Genomic DNA, 18,600 nt, shown 5'->3' on the forward strand with positions numbered 1-18,600 from the left:
GAGAGAATTAGAGACTGTACATGAGAGGAGGAAGGGCCTGGGAGGGAAGATTAGCAATGGCAGGACGAGGAGAGGAGATGGAAGTGGTGTGACGTGCAGAAAAGGTGGGGATGTTACCTGTGTGGAGGAGTGCAAAGGAGTACAAAGGGAAAGCAAGCAGCAACAGACCTGTTAGCCCTTTCGTGCCTGTTTGGGATAGGGAAGGTTAAAATAAAACTAATCTAATAGTTAAAGACAAGGATAGAAAAGCAGGAAGGCTCCCCCCCCCAACCACCAAACCCTCGACGCCGGCAGGAAATAGTGAGAAGGACTACCATGCAGCACAAAAAAACTGTCATGGAAATTTTATAGGAAAGAGGGAAAGGTAATTTTATTCTTCACTAAGTAACTGAAAGGAAGAGTAATCTTAAGTCAGCCATATTTATCGATGTTGTTCTGTGGTTTTATCTTCCAGACCCTAAACACACACACACACACACACACACACACACACACACACACACACACACACACACACACACACACACACACACACACACACACCACAGAAATGTGTTATTAAGGATAGACCATACTAGGCTGGGGCTTTGATAACAGATACTTATCCAAGCGATTTTTGAAGGTTATACTTCCTCACAGTTTATTACATTTGGCAGTTTATTCCCCATATATAAAACTCTAGTAAAGAAAAAATGCTTAGCTTCATGTGATTGAAATCTATCTATCTATTGCCAGACGCCTTAATCCCTTATACGGGGTGGCCACAAACAAATCACCTCCACGTCACCCTGTCCCCCGCCATTTCACTGCCCCGCTCCCAATTCACACCCCTCTCTCTCATATACCTCTCCACCCCATCCCTCCATCTCATCCTCGGCCTCCCCCTCCCTCTCCCCCCTTCCACCTCTCACATACACTCTTTTCGTCAGTCTTTCACCCTCCATCCTCTCCACATGGCCAAACCATCTCAGTGTATTCCTCCTAACGCTTCCTATCACATCCACATCCACACCACAACGCTCCTTTATATCCTCATTTGTCAGCCTGTCTCTCCATTTGACTTCACAGGCTCCTCTTAAATAACTCATTTCCACTGCTCTCACTCTTGACTTGTGTCCTTCCAACAACGTCCAAGCTTCACTTCCATACGTTAGAGTTGGTATCACAATACTGTCATGTAGTAACTTTTTCACTTCCATGCTCACTTCCCTGTTTCTTATCACTGCTTTCAAAGAACCAGCAACCTTTCTTCCCTGCTGTACCCTTTCAAGCACTTCACCCTCCAAACCTCCATCCTTACTCATCACACTACCCAAGTACTTAAACGTACTCACATTTTCCAATTTGGGTAAAGAGATTCAGGGCTTCTACACGCTTCTCGTATGGTTATGTTTCTCAATCTAGGTGTCATCTTTGTCACCCTTCTCTGTACTGTCTCAAGTTTTTCCATGACCTTTTGATAATACGGTGGCCGAAATTAAATGCAATACTCCAAGTGCAGGTGTACTAAGTCTAAAAGGTGAGGACGATGTATTCTGATTCATATTCCAATGATTTACCTGCGAATCCAATCAATTTATTGGCCAACTCCTCACATGTACTACACACACACACACACACACACACACACACACACACACACACACACACACACACACACGGGAGAAAACAGACATAAATGATTACTTAACCTATGGGGAAGCATCAGCAAGAGGACACTGCAAATAACTGCATAAGAAGAGAGGTGATAAAGACGTAAGGAAATTTAGTTTCCCAAATAGAGCAATTGATCAATGGAATGCACTACCGAATGAAATAGTGTGTGCCAAAACAATTCACAAATTTAAGGATATGTATGATAAATATGGTTTAAGACACGGGACAGTACGAGCTTGACTCATTCCTGTAAAGATACAATTAGGTAAGAACACACACACACACACACACACACACACACACACACACACACACACACACACACACACACACACACACATAAATATCACCAGTCTGCCACAGCACACACTTCACTCTATCATCGTGTATAATCACCATGCACACACACGTACGCCCTTAACCTTCACCAACTTTTAAAATAAGCCACTGGTCAGGGTACACCAAGACTAGGATCAAGAATTCAGCGGTAATAGGAGTCGTGATAAAGCCACATAACACCAAGACAGTCAGGAAATATATGGAGGAAGGATAAATGCACAGACCTGATTTAACCTGGCGATTCAGGCACCTTGAAGAAAGTCGTACAGGATTATGATGCTAGAACAGACTTTGCCATCTTCCGAAAAGTAGCAAGATAGGCCACTGTAGGAGAGTGAGAGACTGACAAGGAGAGTGTATGTCAGCGAGGTTAGCTCTCGGTATATATTTTTTTTAACGCAAGGAAGAAGGAACCAAAGGCCAGGAGCCCGGAAACAGTACCTTCCAAGAAAAAACAAAAACAATACAAAAGAGAGCCAAATTCAAGATCCGTTCATTTCGAGATGCCTGGACACACTGCGTTTGAAAGACTGGAGATCATAGGAAGTAGGAGAAACAGACAGAGGGAGACAGTTCCAGAGCTGACCTGCTGTATGAGAGCTGCTAAAATCCAGCTCCTGTTATGCATGGCTGTCTCCCTATCATCAATGCCCACTACCTCCCACGCCGACCCGTTTCTCATCAATACAGCATCAATCGCTACATGAAAAGCGCTACCTTGCCAAAATTGATGACCTCCGGGATTTCACTGATAGAAATGGTATAGGGAATCTAGCATGAACATTTTCAAATCTGATTACCTACTCTCTTTTGCTCTTTTTTTTCCATATCATTATTTGTCGTGGATTTTAGTAATTTTGGTTTAGACGTTCTTCAGCCTCTGTGGTGGTATGGACCGTGTTTTTGTTGTGATTTGAAAAGGATCATGGGGAAGACAGATCAAAAGGGCAAATGGGTCCACTGGAATTATTAGTCTATGAGGAAAATAACTGTCTATCTATCTACTGCCAGACGCCATAATCCCGTAAAGGGTGGCCGTTTGTCTTTGAGTTGCTTTACCGGGAGGGGCACTAACCCTCCACCAACTCACTTGTTGACACGTTGGGAGCACGCATGGTTTGGTTATATGGTTACCACCCAGCGTTGTAAATGGTAACCTGGCTTTACCCTCTGGCTTGTCACTCAATGTAAAGCCACCTGAAAAGGAAAGTAGAGTAATAAAAAGTGACAGGAAAGATGGGAGAAATAGAAAGAGAGGAGGACAGACACAGAAAAAGAGTGATAAAGGTGAAGGAAGAAGTAGGCAGCACTACATCAAGTGAGTGGATGAGTAACTCCGTGGTGTAAATTAAGGCCCTGGGTAAAAATAAGTTCACGTTCGTGGATAGGTCCAGGGGAAGAAAAGGCCCATAGCGAAAAGAATGGTCTGTGAAAAAATATCTCCATGGGCGAAAATAGGAATAGCGGTATACGGGTTCGCGAGTTAAAAACGACAGGTGGATGGAATATGTAATGCTATCTTTCTCTCTCTCGCTCGCTCTCACCTTTTATCTACCAGGTCCAAAATGGCAGCTGGATGCAATAAGTACTGCTATCAACATTCTCTCTCTGTCTCTGTCTGTCTGTCTCTCTCTCTCACCTTTTATCTCCCGGACACTCGAGGCGGTGTTCACAAAGAGGGTGCTACCTCTGAACTGATCTCGACGATTAGGCACCATCACCAACCCAGAAGCTGGAAATCCACCTCTCTCTCTCCCTCTCTCTCTCTCTCTCTCTCTCTCTCTCTCTCTCAACGACTTCTATAACTTTTCAGGTCATCTTCTGCGCCTACCTGTCCTTCCCCACAGTCTCGTGCAAATTAAGTAGATTTCTTTTATCACCTTCTGAATGATAATGATATTTGTCGCTATACATCTCGTAATCGCCGACTCCTCTTCGTCCTCTTCCTTTCTTCTACTTCCTCCTCCTCCTCTTCCTCTTCTTCTTCTACTTCCTCCTCCTCTTCTTCCGCTTAATATCATCTCGTGATTATTATACCCGCCCTTGCAAAGCGGATGAGGGTGTTATGTTCTGCTCGACAGTGTGTGTGTGTGTGTGTGTGTGTGTGTGTGTGTGTGTGTGTGTGTGTGTGTGTGTGTGTGTGTGTGTGTGTGTGTGTGTGAAAGGGGACATAGCTTGTGCGTGAGAATGACGCGTCTATGTAACAGCCTTGGCCACAAAGCAACGGCACACAACAAACCAATGCTCCTCACGCAACACTTCCACCGACACACACCGCAGTGGTCCAGCTAGAACTTCCCTTCTCTCTCGACCATTCGCAAAACAAGCAGCCTCGTTCTAAAGCAAGTGAGGCGTTAATCCCGTGTTGCAAAGTGGCGCTCTGAAAGGGAGGGATCAGGGAAGGCAGAGGGGCAACTTTGAACTCTCTCTCTCTGGCCTTATACGGGTAACGAAAGCTGCGGAGGTTTTGGTTGTTGTTAATGCTGCTCCTGCTGAGGTTGTTGCCCGCTCAACTGGTCGCTCCCGGGGTTGAGTCAGTGTTGAAGGATGGTAACTACAAGGCAGACTTGCTCATGCACTCCTCTCTCTGGACAGGTGAGTTTCTGAGGCGTGGGTGTCTGGTAGTGGTTCATGCAATGTTATATGCCTGAAGGTTTTGGACGGCTGTGGAGGCTATGAGCTTGTGAAATGTTTTGGGTGAGGAAGGAGGGATGGTGCTTCCTAACTGCAATTTACACCGCCCTCTGTGGATCTGGGAGAGGAAAGAGGAGAGCAAATGTGAAGGAAAGGGAGAACAGGGAAGGGAAACAAAAGGGCTTGCTCTATCGTGAAGGAAGCTGAGACACAAGACACAGAGGTTGGCAGGTTACGTCTGGGAAAGCGAACTTCGAGAGGTGAGGAACGGCACGGAATATCGTGGAAAGAATGGAAGAAGACGCTGTAACAACGAGAGAGGAAGCGACGAGGAGGAAGCAGAGGAGGATCTGGGTCCAGGGCGAAGTGAGACAGAGTGAGACGAAGTGGTGCTGGGCAGGGAAAAAGACAGAAGTTACGCCAAGAAAAAAGAAAAGGGAAGGGGATGGAAAATGGGGATGGACTCAGAGCGGCTCACTTCTTTGGTACACCTTCTTCGATTACATTCACTGGAGCAACATTACCCAGTCTAAATAGGTGTAGGGGAGAGGGAGAGGATGGTAACTGTAATTATACAGTAGTAAGTAACATATTAATTAGGTCCCTCCCCACTCACTCCTTACAGTCCCTCTCATCACTTCATGTCATTGGAAAGATTGAGTGCAAAAGGAAATACAGAACCAGCAACCCATCTTACAAACAACACTGGAGATCATAATTAACCCACAGTATTTTTTTTTAATGCAAGAAAGAAGGAACCAAAGGCCAGGAACCCACAAACCGTTCCCTCCAAGAAAAAACAAAAACAATACAAAAGAGAGCCACATTCAAGATCCGTTCATTTCGAGATGCCTGGACACACTGCGTTTGAAAGACTGGAGATCATAGGAAGAAGGAAATACAGACAGAGGGAGACAGTTCCAGAGTTGACCTGTTGCATAAATACATTCACGTTTCATTTATAGGTAAACTGCAGTATTACTATGCTATATTTTCAGCATTCAGAATACACACTGCTTTTTCTCCTCAGCATGTGATCCCATCGTCAATATTACTTTCATGCTGACTTCATTACTCTCGATGTAGTAATGTTTGCAGTGTACAGTAATGAAAGAGAGAGAGAGAGAGAGAGAGAGAGAGAGAGAGAGGAACACCAACCCAAAGGGAGAAAAAGAAATTAACACAATCATCCAGCAACAGAGTTTATCATCTAGACAGATAAATAATACGTGCCTGACAACTAACGAGACGGCATAAATACTATCTATCTATCTATCTATTGCCAGACGCCTTAATCCCGTACGGGGTGGCCACAAACAAATCGCCTCCACGTGCCACCCAAAACAAGTCGCCTCCACCTCACCCTGTCCCCCGCCATTTCACTGCCCTGCTCCCAATTCACACCCTACTCTCTCATATACCTCTCCATCCCTCCATCTCATCCTTGGCCTTCCCCTCCCTCTCTCCCCCTCCGCCTCACTCACATACATACATACATAAGGCTAAGAAGAAGTGAATATGCATTAAAAAGAAGAAAAATGTAAATAAAAAAACAACAACAACAACACACACCTGACCCTTGCCATCAACACCTGGGTCACACATCACAAAAGACGAGCTGAGTCTGACGTGTCGTGGAAGTCAGCGTGGTTTGAGTCAGCACACGAATCACGGAAGTCAGCGTGGTTTGAGTCAGCACACGAATCAAGGAAGTCAGCGTGGTTTGAGTCAGCACAAGAATCAAGCAAGTCAGCGTGGTTTGAGTCAGCACACGAATCAAGGAAGTCAGCGTGGTTTGAGTCAGCACACGAATCACGGAAGTCAGCGTGGTTTGACAGTCAGCACACGAATCACGGAAGTCAGCGTGGTTTGAGTCAGCACACGAATCACGGAAGTCAGCATGGTTTGATTCAGCACACGAATCAAGCAAGTCAGCGTGGTTTGACAGTCAGCACACGAATCAAGCAAGTCAGCGTGGTTTGACAGTCAGCACACGAATCACAGAAGTCAGCGTGGTTTGAGTAAGCACAGGAATCAAGGAAGTCAGCGTGGTTTGACAGTCAGCACAGGAATCAAGGAAGTCAGAGAGGTTTGACAGTCAGCACAGGAATCAAGGAAGTCAGCGTGGTTTGACAGTCAGCACAGGAATCATGGAAGTCAGCGTGGTTTAACAGTCAGCCCACGAACATTCTTTCCCATCCACACGTCCGCGTAACTTTCACCCAACGCGTCGCAAAGCACAACGGTGAAGTCTGCGGAAGGTACAGGATATTTCCCCTGTACGTGCCAAGGCGTGAAGACCGCATCAGGGTGAGGAGAGAGCAGCTGAGGAGAGAGACAGGAAGGCAGGGAATGTTATGGTAATGCTCCTATGCGTCCCCCGCCACTGAATACGGCCTAATACAGCATACAGAGTGGTGGATGTCCAAGGAAGAGTGTGACTGTGTATCATATGTCAGTTCAGATCATTCTTTTCAGACATATAAAGCACTCTTAAAATACTGTTGCGTAAGTGAAGGAGCGTTGTTGGATGTGGGTGTGATAGAATGCGTTAGGAAAAACACACTGAGGTGGTTTGGCCATGTGGAGAGGATGGAGAGCAAGAGACTGACGAGGAGAGTGTGCGCGTGAGGTGGAAAGGGGTAGAGGGAAGGGTGGGCCGAGGATGAAACGGAGGGATGGAATGGAGAGGTATATGAGGGAGGGGTGCGTGAGCTGGGAGCAGGGCAGTCAAGTGGCATCAGACAGGGCGACATGGAGGCGATTTGTTTGTGGCCATCCTTTACGGGATTGAGGCGTCCGGCAATAGATAGATAGATAGAAAATACTGTTGCATAAAAGATGGAATTACGGAAACTGAATATTTGGAAAGGGGGGAGAGTGAGGAAATAGGAAGCCTTACATCTATCCGTCTATCTGTCTATCTATTGCCAGACGCCTTAATCACGTAAGGGGTGGCCACAAACAAACCGCCTCCATGTCGCCCTTTCCCACGCCATTCATTGCCCTGCTCCCAGCTCACACACCCCTCTCTCATATACCTCACCACTCCATCCCTCCATCTCATCCTTGGCCTCCCCTCTCCCTCTCATACACCTCTCCACTCCATCCCCCCATCTCATCCTTGGCCTCCCCCTCCACCTCACCGTAGCAGAGAAATACGCAGATTTAGAAGTATGACTGGAAACCAAATAGATATAATAGCAACGCAGAGAATATTAAAAAAGATGAATATTATGATGACAGTTTGAGCACATGAGGGAATGCGAACTGCCCTAAAACAGAAACAGATGCACTGCTCCAAATAAAATTAAATATACATGACAAATAAATAAATGTATGAGGGTGTTGTATAAGAATGATGAAACCTGAAGCTACGTATTAAATTCATATAACTGCCTGAAGGGAGATAATCATAAAAAGGAGTATGATTCATCTCCTCTCACACCACAGGCCTTCCTCATCAACTGTACCTTTTCACCGTTGGACTGATAGAGGCTGCCGTCCTGAGCTTGGCATGTGTGAGTTTCAGCCATCACGATCCTTGACCAACCCAATCATGACCCAAGCTACATTCCTGGTAAACCTGGACGGGGTGTATCAGGCACAATGCTTCAGCTGAACAAAAATATATTCTCCGGCTTTAACACCACCACAACACTTCCGGGTACAGACTGCATTACCTACTTCTAGCCGCTCTCTGTCCCCCTCAACCTGAAGCTTCACTCGTTCTTTCTTCCCTCTGGCATAATAGATTCCTACTCTCATGACAAACTTTTCTACACACATAAATAAGGAGCTTTTGCATATAGTGTTGTTACTCTAAACCGGTCTGTATGGCCCAGCAGACTTATCCTTCACACGTAAACAACTGATTCTGTGGGGCCGCCCTATAGGTACAGTACAGTATATATACACCGCGTAGGGACCCACTCTCCTCCTCTCCCCCTTGTGGCAGACGGCGCCCCTCCAAAGTCGAACCAGAACTCTTCCCTACGGCGAGGCGCAGGGGAATATGAGGAGGTGTAACTTCCGGGTGGACACCGCAACAGTCTCTCTTCACCCAGATTGCACAGCACCAGCGGAACTAAGTGTAGGGTCCTCATCAGCGCCTTTGGATAGAGTAAAACACAACCCATCCCATGTTATTCTTATGTGGACCTCGAAAAGCCCGCCAGGTACTGTACAGGGGTCGAGGGCTGGCTACCGTGCGCCTGATAATTTAAGTGACTGTAAAGCACCCTGCATCCCGGACACCATTTTACGTGACAGAAAAACCTCCAGCCAGCCAGTGTTGTGTTTTTGTCATTGTTGGGGCCCGATGTGGGTGCGAGGGGCCATGTTCACGCGAATACTTCATCGCGTGGGTCGTGTTGTGCCTCGTGTTTATAGCCCAAAAAACCCACGAGTATGTACGAGTTACCCTCCTCCTTTTTTCCCCCCTTTTTCTGCCTATCGTCATATTCCACTTCCCATAAAATAAGCTGCCTTTACGAAATATTATCTAGAATTAACTGCAGTCTCTTCATGCACCCCAGCTGACCCTCTTATGGTTAATTCTCATACATGTCTGCGTCTCACAATTCTCTTCTCATTAGCGTCTTCATCAAACTAACCTAACACTCTGACAGGTGATGCAATTAACACATTGTCACTACCATGTTTAACTTGCTGCATTACCACGTCGCTGGCAGCTTCTCTCGTCTGTGGCAGGTGTCTTTGGCAGGCGAGAGGAACAGGTGGCGATGCTAGTGTTAGAAATTGGTGACATGACATTATCCCTTGTGTGTTGCTGGATTTGTGAAGCGCCTGGTTTGTGGATGATGATGACGCCTATATTGTACACCACAAATGTATATGGGCCCTGCACCACACCATACTCGCGGCGCACGACTCTGAGGTTGTCATTATCGTACCTTGGCAACCTACCATTCAAAAATGCGTCCAATTTCGTATCATATTTATACACGAATCATATTATTATGCACGAATATATTATACACGAATATTATTATACACGAATCACTTGCGTCTCACATTATACACGAAGTGGGACGCACTTTTGAATGGTAGGTTGCCAGGGTACGATAATAACAACCTCAGAGTCGTGCGCCGCGAGTATAGTAATAATTCAGACCTCTCTCGTGGTTGTCCAGGCACAGAGCTGCATACACCTGACACTCTCTAACCTAACTCTTCAAAATAAAGGATGTAGAAGTAATTATTCCCACTAAGTAAGTCTTTGTAAGCGCGGCAGATTTGAACTGAATCTCTTCCCTTGCAAACGATCATTCAGAATACTGTTTTTTATCACATTAATTCCATTTTTTTAACCTTGCAGACACTAAAACACTGGAGTGGAGAGGTGGTTTGTCCATATGGAGAGGATGGAGAGTGAGAGACTGACAAGAAGAGTGTGAGTGAGGTGGAGGGGGGGGAGGGGGAGGGACGGGGAAGGGCCAAGGATGAGATGAAGGGATGGAGTGGAGAGGTATATGAGAGAGGGGGGTGTGAGCTGGGAGCAGGGCAGTGAAATAGCGGAGGACAGGGCGACATGGAGGCGAGTTGTTTGTGGCCACCCCTTCCGGGATCAAGGCGTCTGGCAATAGATAGATAGACCTGAGAATGAGTTGGGATCAGAAAAATGTTTATGTTAATCTCAAAGCCAACCTCTTCATTAGGTCCCAGATCAGAAAACTAATGTGTGACTGCAAGATTGGAAATAAATCACACCCACTCAAGTTAACAGAATACGAAGCAAAACACCAATTTATGTAGCTCTTCAAAGCGACACATAACAATTACTAGAACAACAGAAATAACGGAAGAACCAAGATAGAAAACGACAGTACACAATCTTCCAGTGTCTCTCAAACAGCAATCTACAGCGATGATAAACACAGCCAAGAAAAACCAAGGATATAAACACAACACAAAAAAAACAGGAATGGCCCGACGAACAGCAACACCCTGAAAAAACACTGCAAACGCTGAGGCGCCAAAGTTTTAAATCCAAAACGAAATCTCAGTGGAAAAATGTTAAATCATTCTAGCTCACCCAAAAGACATGAAAGACCTGCCTCTGCAAATTCCAGCCTCAATATTGTACACTTAATCAGAAGAATTAAATTACAGCCAGGTGCCTGTTTTAAAAAAGGAGATTTCTGCTCTGTGTGTCTGTGTGTCTGTCTGTCTGTCTCTCTGGCCACCTCTAGACGGGCAGCCAAAGAAAAAGTGTTTCCTACGTGATGAACGAAAAACCATGTGTGTGTGTGTGTGTGTGTGTGTGTGTGTGTGTGTGTGTGTGTGTGTGTGTGTGTGTGTGTGTGTGTGTGTGTGTGTGTGTGTGTGTGTGTGTGTGTGTGTGTGTGTGTGTGTGTGTGTGTGTGTCAGGGCCAAGCGGGAGAAGCACGAGATGGTGGTGTTGTTGGGAAAGTATCAGTTAGGTGGAAATTACCTCTAACCATTTACAGCGCTGGGTGGTAACCATGTAACCAACCCACACGTGCTCCCTACGTGTCAGCAAGTGGGTTGGCGGAGGGTTAGTGCCCCTCCCAGTAAAACAAACGAAGACAAACGGCCACCCCTTGAGGGACTGTGACGTCAGGCTATACAGAGACAGATAGTGTTCCTGTCTCTGAGCGGCGTCTGGCTTGGGAAGGATGACGCAAATATTACACACAACGCCGCTATCACTGCCTCTGGTTTCTGGTGTGGATGTGTGACCTTGATGACGCAGGTACGAAGGACGCACTGTTGCCCTTGATCTTGACGGAGGTTAGATAGCGTCTGCAGCAAATTGTATCATCTTCTGCCCATTGCTAATCTCACTTCTGTTCTACCGAGAAAGGAGAATTTTTTGCACCTCCTGATTCCACAAGCAAGGTGAGGGTGATGGACATTTGCAGGGCTGCCAGGTTCAATTTACATTCCTTTACGGTGTGGTAGTGTGGTAGGAGAAAGTGGTGTGGTGGTAGTGTGGTAGAGAAACTAGGTGGTGTGGAGGTAGTATGGCAGAGAGAGTAAGTGGTGTGGTGGCAGTGTAGAAGGGAGAGTAGGTGATGTGATGGTGGTGTGGTAGAGAGAGTAGTTGGTGTGGTGGCGGTGTAGTATAAAGAGTACGTGGTATGGTGGCGGTGTGGCAGTGAGAGTAGGTGGAGTGGTGGCGGTGTAGTATACAGAGTACGTGGTGTGGTGGCAGTGTGGTAGAGAGAGTAGGTGATGTGATGGTGGCGTGGCAGTGAAAGTAGGTGGTGTGGTGGCGGTGTGGAAGGGAGAGTAGGTGGTGTGATGGTGGTGTGGCAGTGAGAGTAGTTGGTGTGATGGCAGTGTGGTACAGAGCGGTGTGGTAGTGTGGTGATGAGCGTAAATGGTGTGGTTATAATGTGGTAGGGAGAGAGTAGTTGGTGTGGTGGTGTATTGTTAACAGGAAAGGGGTTGGGAAGTGATTATTATACGTATTAGTCAGGGGAACAAAGGCGAGAGGGAGCAAAGATATCGAGACAACTTTAATAACACGATGAGAGAGGAGAAATAACGATTAAGCAAGAACATAATGACTCTCTATGGTACTCTTAACAAGGTGATTGAAAAACTACACAGGTTGATTTAGACTGTGATTTACCTGTCATTTATGCACCTCAGTTATTTTTTCTAGAGCTCAGTAACCTTTCTCTCGATTCTGCTGGTCATTGACACTGGTTATTGAATTATTACTGTTATTTATTTATCGTTATTAAGTAATTGTATCGTCCCAGAGAAAACCTACTTGTGAGAGAAGTATTATGTGAGGGAGGGGGGAGTTGGGGGTAGGGCAGTCAAATGGTGGGTGACAGAGCGACGTGGAGGCGTTTTGTCTGCGGCCAACCTTTGCAGGATTAGGGCGTCGGCCTATAGATATATATATATAGAGAGAGAGAAATAACTCACATTATTTTTGTCACAGCCAGACTAAAAATGATAAGGCTGATGATCCTATTGTGTGTTATGTTTGCGAATGGCGGGGGACAGGGCGACATGGAGGCGATTTGTTTGTGGCCACCCCTTATGGGATTAAAGGCGTCTGGCAATAGATGGAGAGATAACAGCGTCGGGGAGATGGCAGTCACCCTACCTCTTATTAATTATTTTCGCTTCCCCTCTCCGCCACCATGAGCAATTCTGTGGCTCGTGTGTGTGTGTGTGTGTGTGTGTGTGTGTGTGTGTGTGTGTGTGTGTGTGTGTGTGTGTGTGTGTTCTTACCTAATTGTATCTTTACAGGAATGAGTCAAGCTCGTACTGTGCCGTGTGTGTGTGTGTGTGTGTGTGTGTGTGTGTGTGTGTGTGTTCTTACCTAATTGTATCTTTACAGGAATGAGTCAAGCTCGTACTGTCCCGTGTGTGTGTGTGTGTGTGTGTGTGTGTGTGTGTGTGTGTGTGTGTGTGTGTGTGTGTGTGTGTGTGTGTGTCCAGGTGCTGCTCTTTCACCGCCTCCACGACCATCTCGGGCTGTTACGGACCCTCCTCTCCGCACAATGGCCTCTCACGCACACCACCGGGGAATGAGAAAAGAAAGTGGAAGAAAAGACGAGGTAAATGTGGCGTACCTGACCAGGTGAGAGAGAGAGAGAGAGAGAGAGAGAGAGAGAGAGAGAGAGAGAGAGAGAGAGAGAGAGAGAGAGAGACGGAGAGAGACAGAATATTATGAAGTGATCTTTTTTTTTGCTATTGTAAAGAGAACTTATAAGTTCTGTTCCGACAAGTATAATATGTCAGTATAAATAAATAAACTCTCTCTCTCTCTCCCTCTCTCTCTCTCTCTCTAGTCCTTTATATCAATGATCAGTTATTCTGTCCATGTACAACTGATGGACGATAAGCCTTCCCGGAGAAGTCAATGTATTTCTTGAGGGTATGTTGGCTGGTGGGGAGGCAGTAGGGAAAGAAGGAGGAAGGCATGGAGAGGGAAAGATAAAGGAGGAAGAGAGCAGGGAAGGAGGGGAAGATGGTAGGGATTAGGATGAGCGATGGAAATGAAGGTGGGACAGGAAGCTACTTTGGTGCAGGTTGTGAGAAGGAGGATATAAAATGAGAGTTAAAAGTGCATAGGAGATTTTGTACATGGATTACGGTGGAGAGGTTAGAATTAGGGATGGAAGGAGTGTGGAGATGTGTTGGAGATGGAGAGAGGAGAGGGAAGAAGTACAGGAGGGTAGAAATGAGGGATGGAAAGGAGGAAATATTTAAAGGAAAGAGAGAGTGGAGGAAAACTGAGATGAAGGTGAAAAGATGAATCCTGGAACATGGGGATGGGATGGTATTAACGGAGGAAGAAGCTGGAATGGTTTGTGTGGAGTGGGGAAAGAAATGGGTGAGAAGAAGCGAGGAAAAGTAGCGGGCAAAGGAAGACTTAGGTGACTGAGAGGGCGGGAACTGTGTGCTTGAGGAGGGGAAGACTGGATGAGAGGATTAGACGGCTTGAAGAGAGACAGGAAAAATCCATCCATCCATCATCCAATCCTACGTTGCCCCATGAGGAACGTAGGTGCCCGGGGCTAGGCAAGTTGGGATCCTGGCATTTAAGATGAGAGTGTCCAGCCTCATTCATCCCTGAGTGACATTACGTGAGCAATAAACCCCAACCATCCCTTGGATATAAACCTTCACCGGCTCAATCCGATTGGAGCGCCGTAATTACCCACTAAACCACCAGGCGCAAAAACTGTTTACATGGTTACCACCCGGCATAGTAAATGGTTTCCTGGTGTACAGGAAACCATTTGGCTTGTCACTCAGTGTAGAGTCACCCACAGGCAGAAGGAAGAGGAAAGAATGAAGGAAAGAAAGACAGAGGAGGGAGTGTAAAGTCACCCGTAGGCAGAAGGACAAGGAAAGAATGAAGGAAAGAAAGACAGAAGAGGATGGAAGGAAAGAAGGATGGAGGAGAGGAAAGGGCAGACACCTGAAAGCAGCACTACATCAACTGAATGGATGGTGTGTGCCCCCACCTACCACACACGGGAGGAAATAATAGGGATGGTGGTGTAAATTGGAGGGTGGTGACGCAGAGATGTGAAAAGTATAAATGAGAGGAATAAGGCGGGCGATAAACAGAAATATATACAACTGGCAAAAAAACTGTGAAGAGAGGTCGAGGATGGAAGAGAGACGAGAAGGCGGAGGAGTAGCCCGAGTGTGATGCAGGGTGGAGCAGAGGTGAAGAGAGAGGATGCACTGTGAGTACTGAAGGGATAAGGAGTGGTGTGTGTGTGTGTGTGTGTGTGTGTGTGTGTGTGTGTGTGTGTGTGTGTGTGTGTGTGTGTGTGTGTGTGTGTGTGTGTGTGTGTGTGTGTGTTACTGCTTTTAAGAATAACAGATCAAACGTCAAGGTTACGTACAAGGTGAACTAAAAGCTTAAAGTTGAAGAGTAAGCTTTTTTTGGGAGGCTTAAAAGAAGAATTAAATTCCTTATATTTCAGTGGAGGGGGAGGCCAAGGATGAGATGGAGGGATGGAGTGGAGAGGTATATGAGAGAGGGGTGTGTGAGCTGGGAGCAGGGCAGTGAAATGGCGGGGGACAGGGTGACATGGAGGCGATTTGTCTGTGGCCACCCCTTACGGGATTAAGCCGCTTGGCAATAGATACACAGACAGATAAGGTATAGACAGGTAAAGGTGTGCATATTTAATTACCTGTCGAGAGCACTGTGGCCTCACCTGCCATGTACGGTGGCTCTCTGTCGAGGTATTTTGGCATATATTGAACAGTGGAATATAAATCCATGCCATAGAAGAAGAAGGAGGAGGAGGAGGAAGAAGAAGAAGAACAAGATGAAGAAGAGGTATCATAGCCGTAAAAATCCTCCCCTTACGCCTGGAGAAAAACCGCGCCTAGTCTACTCCAGGCACAAGCAATGGCATGTAAAAAACTAAAAAAAAATCATCCCCTTCCCTGCCAAACACTCCTCAGCCTTCTCTACATTTCTTTTCGCAGTCGCAACGCTTTTAACTGGGCGACTTGAACCTGATTCTGCCGGACAGCGGAGTAGTTCCCATTGTTTGCGTTTCCTAAGAAGGCCTTTGTATAAGCAGTAGAAACCTCCAAGGTGAACAGTTTGAAGGAGTGTGTGTGAGGACTGACGAGCTCCGAGAAGGTGAGGGTGAAAATGCATCTCCAGAGTTATCACAAGTCACCACTATCATCTTCAACCACCTTCTCATATTCTTGGCCATTATGCATCTCATTCCCGGTCATCCTCCCCTCGCTCTGCCACCAACTTCACCCCACACCTCGGCAACTGTGTGGAACTGCACCTCGTTTCCTCAGCGTAACGACCCATCAAGGGGCTCCTTCATGAGAACTGGCGGGGTTACTGGCCATTGTTGTGCATGGTCCTGTGACGCATACTCTTGTCCCGTCCAACCACACACCGCTTTGCGCATCCCGCCACCGTCATTTATCCAGCCAAGTCGCGTATCACTTTAGAAGGAGACATTTTAATTCTACCCTTCCTAAAATTCAAATGATTCAGTTTTAGGATAACCTTCTCAGCAGAGGAATTAGATAAAGCCTTCATAAACCATTTCATCTGTAGTCTGGTCTCTTCTGAAAAAAAATCAATCTAGTAGAAGCGAGAATGCAGGATAATCCATAACCTGACTTTCCCGCCGAGTTGTGTCATTATTTTCTCCATCTTACTTGTCCAGTCCTTGATTCTGTTGCGTCAGACGGCACACTACGTAAACAGTCCTTCGTCTCCCCTAATCTCGTCTCCCAACTTACTGAAATTACTCACGTTTCTTTTGTCGCTTTACACATAATCCTTCCTTCTTTTCTGTTGCTTTACCCACCCCCTCCCCCAGTCTCTCTCATACAGGACTGGTGTATTGGTATTAGCGGGGTATTTTTACATGTCGCCGGGCCTTCTGGCAGATCAGTAAAGTATTGTATTGTTTCGATTACCTAACTACTGTAGCTGCGCCCAAAATTACTTATAGAACATTTTCTTGCGATTACAAAACACAGGGAGACTCATTTCTTACGTATAATCCAGACTCAAAATTGGAATGACAAAAGGATGACAGGTTAACTCCAAAACACTCACGCAACACTGTCAGGATATTGTACATCGATCCCTGAACAAGCTAAGAGGCTCTGTACAAAAGAACTATAGAGAGATACATTTTATTCTGCAGGGAGAAAAATAAACCCTCAGAGACTTTGCCAAATGTACAGTTTATGAAGAGCTGTATTTAATTTCACGGTTGTAGGTTACGGAAGGGGAAGGGGTTGATACGGTGTGTGTGTGTGTGTGTGTGTGTGTGTGTGTGTGTGTGTGTGTGTGTGTGTGTGTGTGTGTGTGTGTGTGTGTGTGTGTGTGTGTGTGTGTGTGTGTGTGTGTGGTGGCTTCCTGCTCGAGTTACTGTCAATCGTGGCCAACTTTGCCGCCCCTCTCAAACTTCCTGCCATCCCCACACACGACAAAGTTAACCCACGATGCTCCATGACGCCCGCCATTCACTATCACTCCGGGAAGTTTGAGGACATGAGGCACGAGTTACACACACACACACACACACACACACACACACACACACACACACACACACACACTGAAACTATTCCCCTCCTCCTCACCCCCCCATACAATGCACTCATTCTCTCTACATATTCCCTGACTGTGTGTGTGTGTGTGTGTGTGTGTGTGTGTGTGTGTGTGTGTGTGTGTGTACGGTCTGCGAGTCCAGCGTACGTGCTCGAGTTTTTGTGCGTTTTTAAGTGTGAAAAGCTTTGCCCTGTCTTGTTTGTCTGTCTTGTGCCTTAAAGTGTGATGGCGATGGGTGGTTATTGCTCTCGTGGAAGTGGTAAGCATTTCCTTGTGTTTCGAGCTGGGACTGGGTGAGTGTTAACTGCATAATGTTTCACCAGATAAAACAGTCTGCATTTGGAACTGAGTGGCGCCTTCTTTTGTTTTTGTTCGAGCTGCCCTTGTTTGATGGTGGAGTTTTGTTTTGACGTGTGTGTTTGAGGTGAGTTTTAGTGTTGGGTGATAGTGTTGCGGTGGATTGTCGTGTGTTATGCTGTGGAAATGATCCATGTTAAGCCGTTTCTTGCCGTTCTTTGGGGTTGTGGTTGACGCCTTTGTGTTCCTGGATGTAAACAGCGGAAGTGTCTGGTGCAGTATATCTAGGATCGGCTATTTAGTGTTAAGCATTCCCTTGTGCATGGTGATATCAGTGAGTGAGTGCTGTTTCTTCTGTTTCGTTCATTGTTTTTACCAGTGGAAACAGTTTATATCCCGTGTCACTTTCCTGCCACTAGCCTACCTTTGTTTGGGCTACTTGGCTCTCCCTTTCTCTCTCTCTCTCTCTCTCTCTCTCTCTCTCTCTCCCTCTCTCTCTCTAATCAAATGGTAAGTTAGAATATTTTAGCAGTAAGATTCCCCCCTTCCTTCACTCGCACAGACAGTTTCAATCTACATTTTATTCACCTTTGCTGCAAGATAACCCTTTGTTTATTGGTTGCATAGGTCCATCATATATGTAATTAATTTCCATGGCAGCTTTTCTAGGCCGCATGGTGGACCTTCTCGCTATTTCCTGCCAGATTCGGCTGGAGGGTTTGGTGGGTGAGGGGGAATCTTGCTTTTCTATCCTTGTCTTTAACTGATAGAGTAGTATTGTAACTTATAACGTTCCCTATACCATACAGCCGCGACAGGACCCACAGTTTGTTGCTGTTTGCTTTCCTTTCAAGTCCTCTGTGCTCTCTCTCACCACCAAGAGCTTTCTGAACGCCTCCCGAAATTCACCTCGCCACCACTCCTCCACACAGGCCATTTACCATCTCTTCTTGTCAGTTTCCCTCCCTCTCCCTGTCCTTTAGATCTTCCATGCATAACTTTTCACTCCGTTACTCATCCTATCCCCCCCTCTCTCTCCCCCCACTCTGTCTACCTCCATTCCTCCCTCCTCCTCCCCCTCAAACATTCCC

The sequence above is a fragment of the Coenobita brevimanus genome, chromosome 6 (genome assembly GCF_032717465.1).
Source record: "Coenobita brevimanus isolate Jiangsu-jjx chromosome 6, ASM3271746v2, whole genome shotgun sequence".
Classification (NCBI taxonomy): Eukaryota; Metazoa; Arthropoda; class Malacostraca; order Decapoda; family Coenobitidae; genus Coenobita; species Coenobita brevimanus.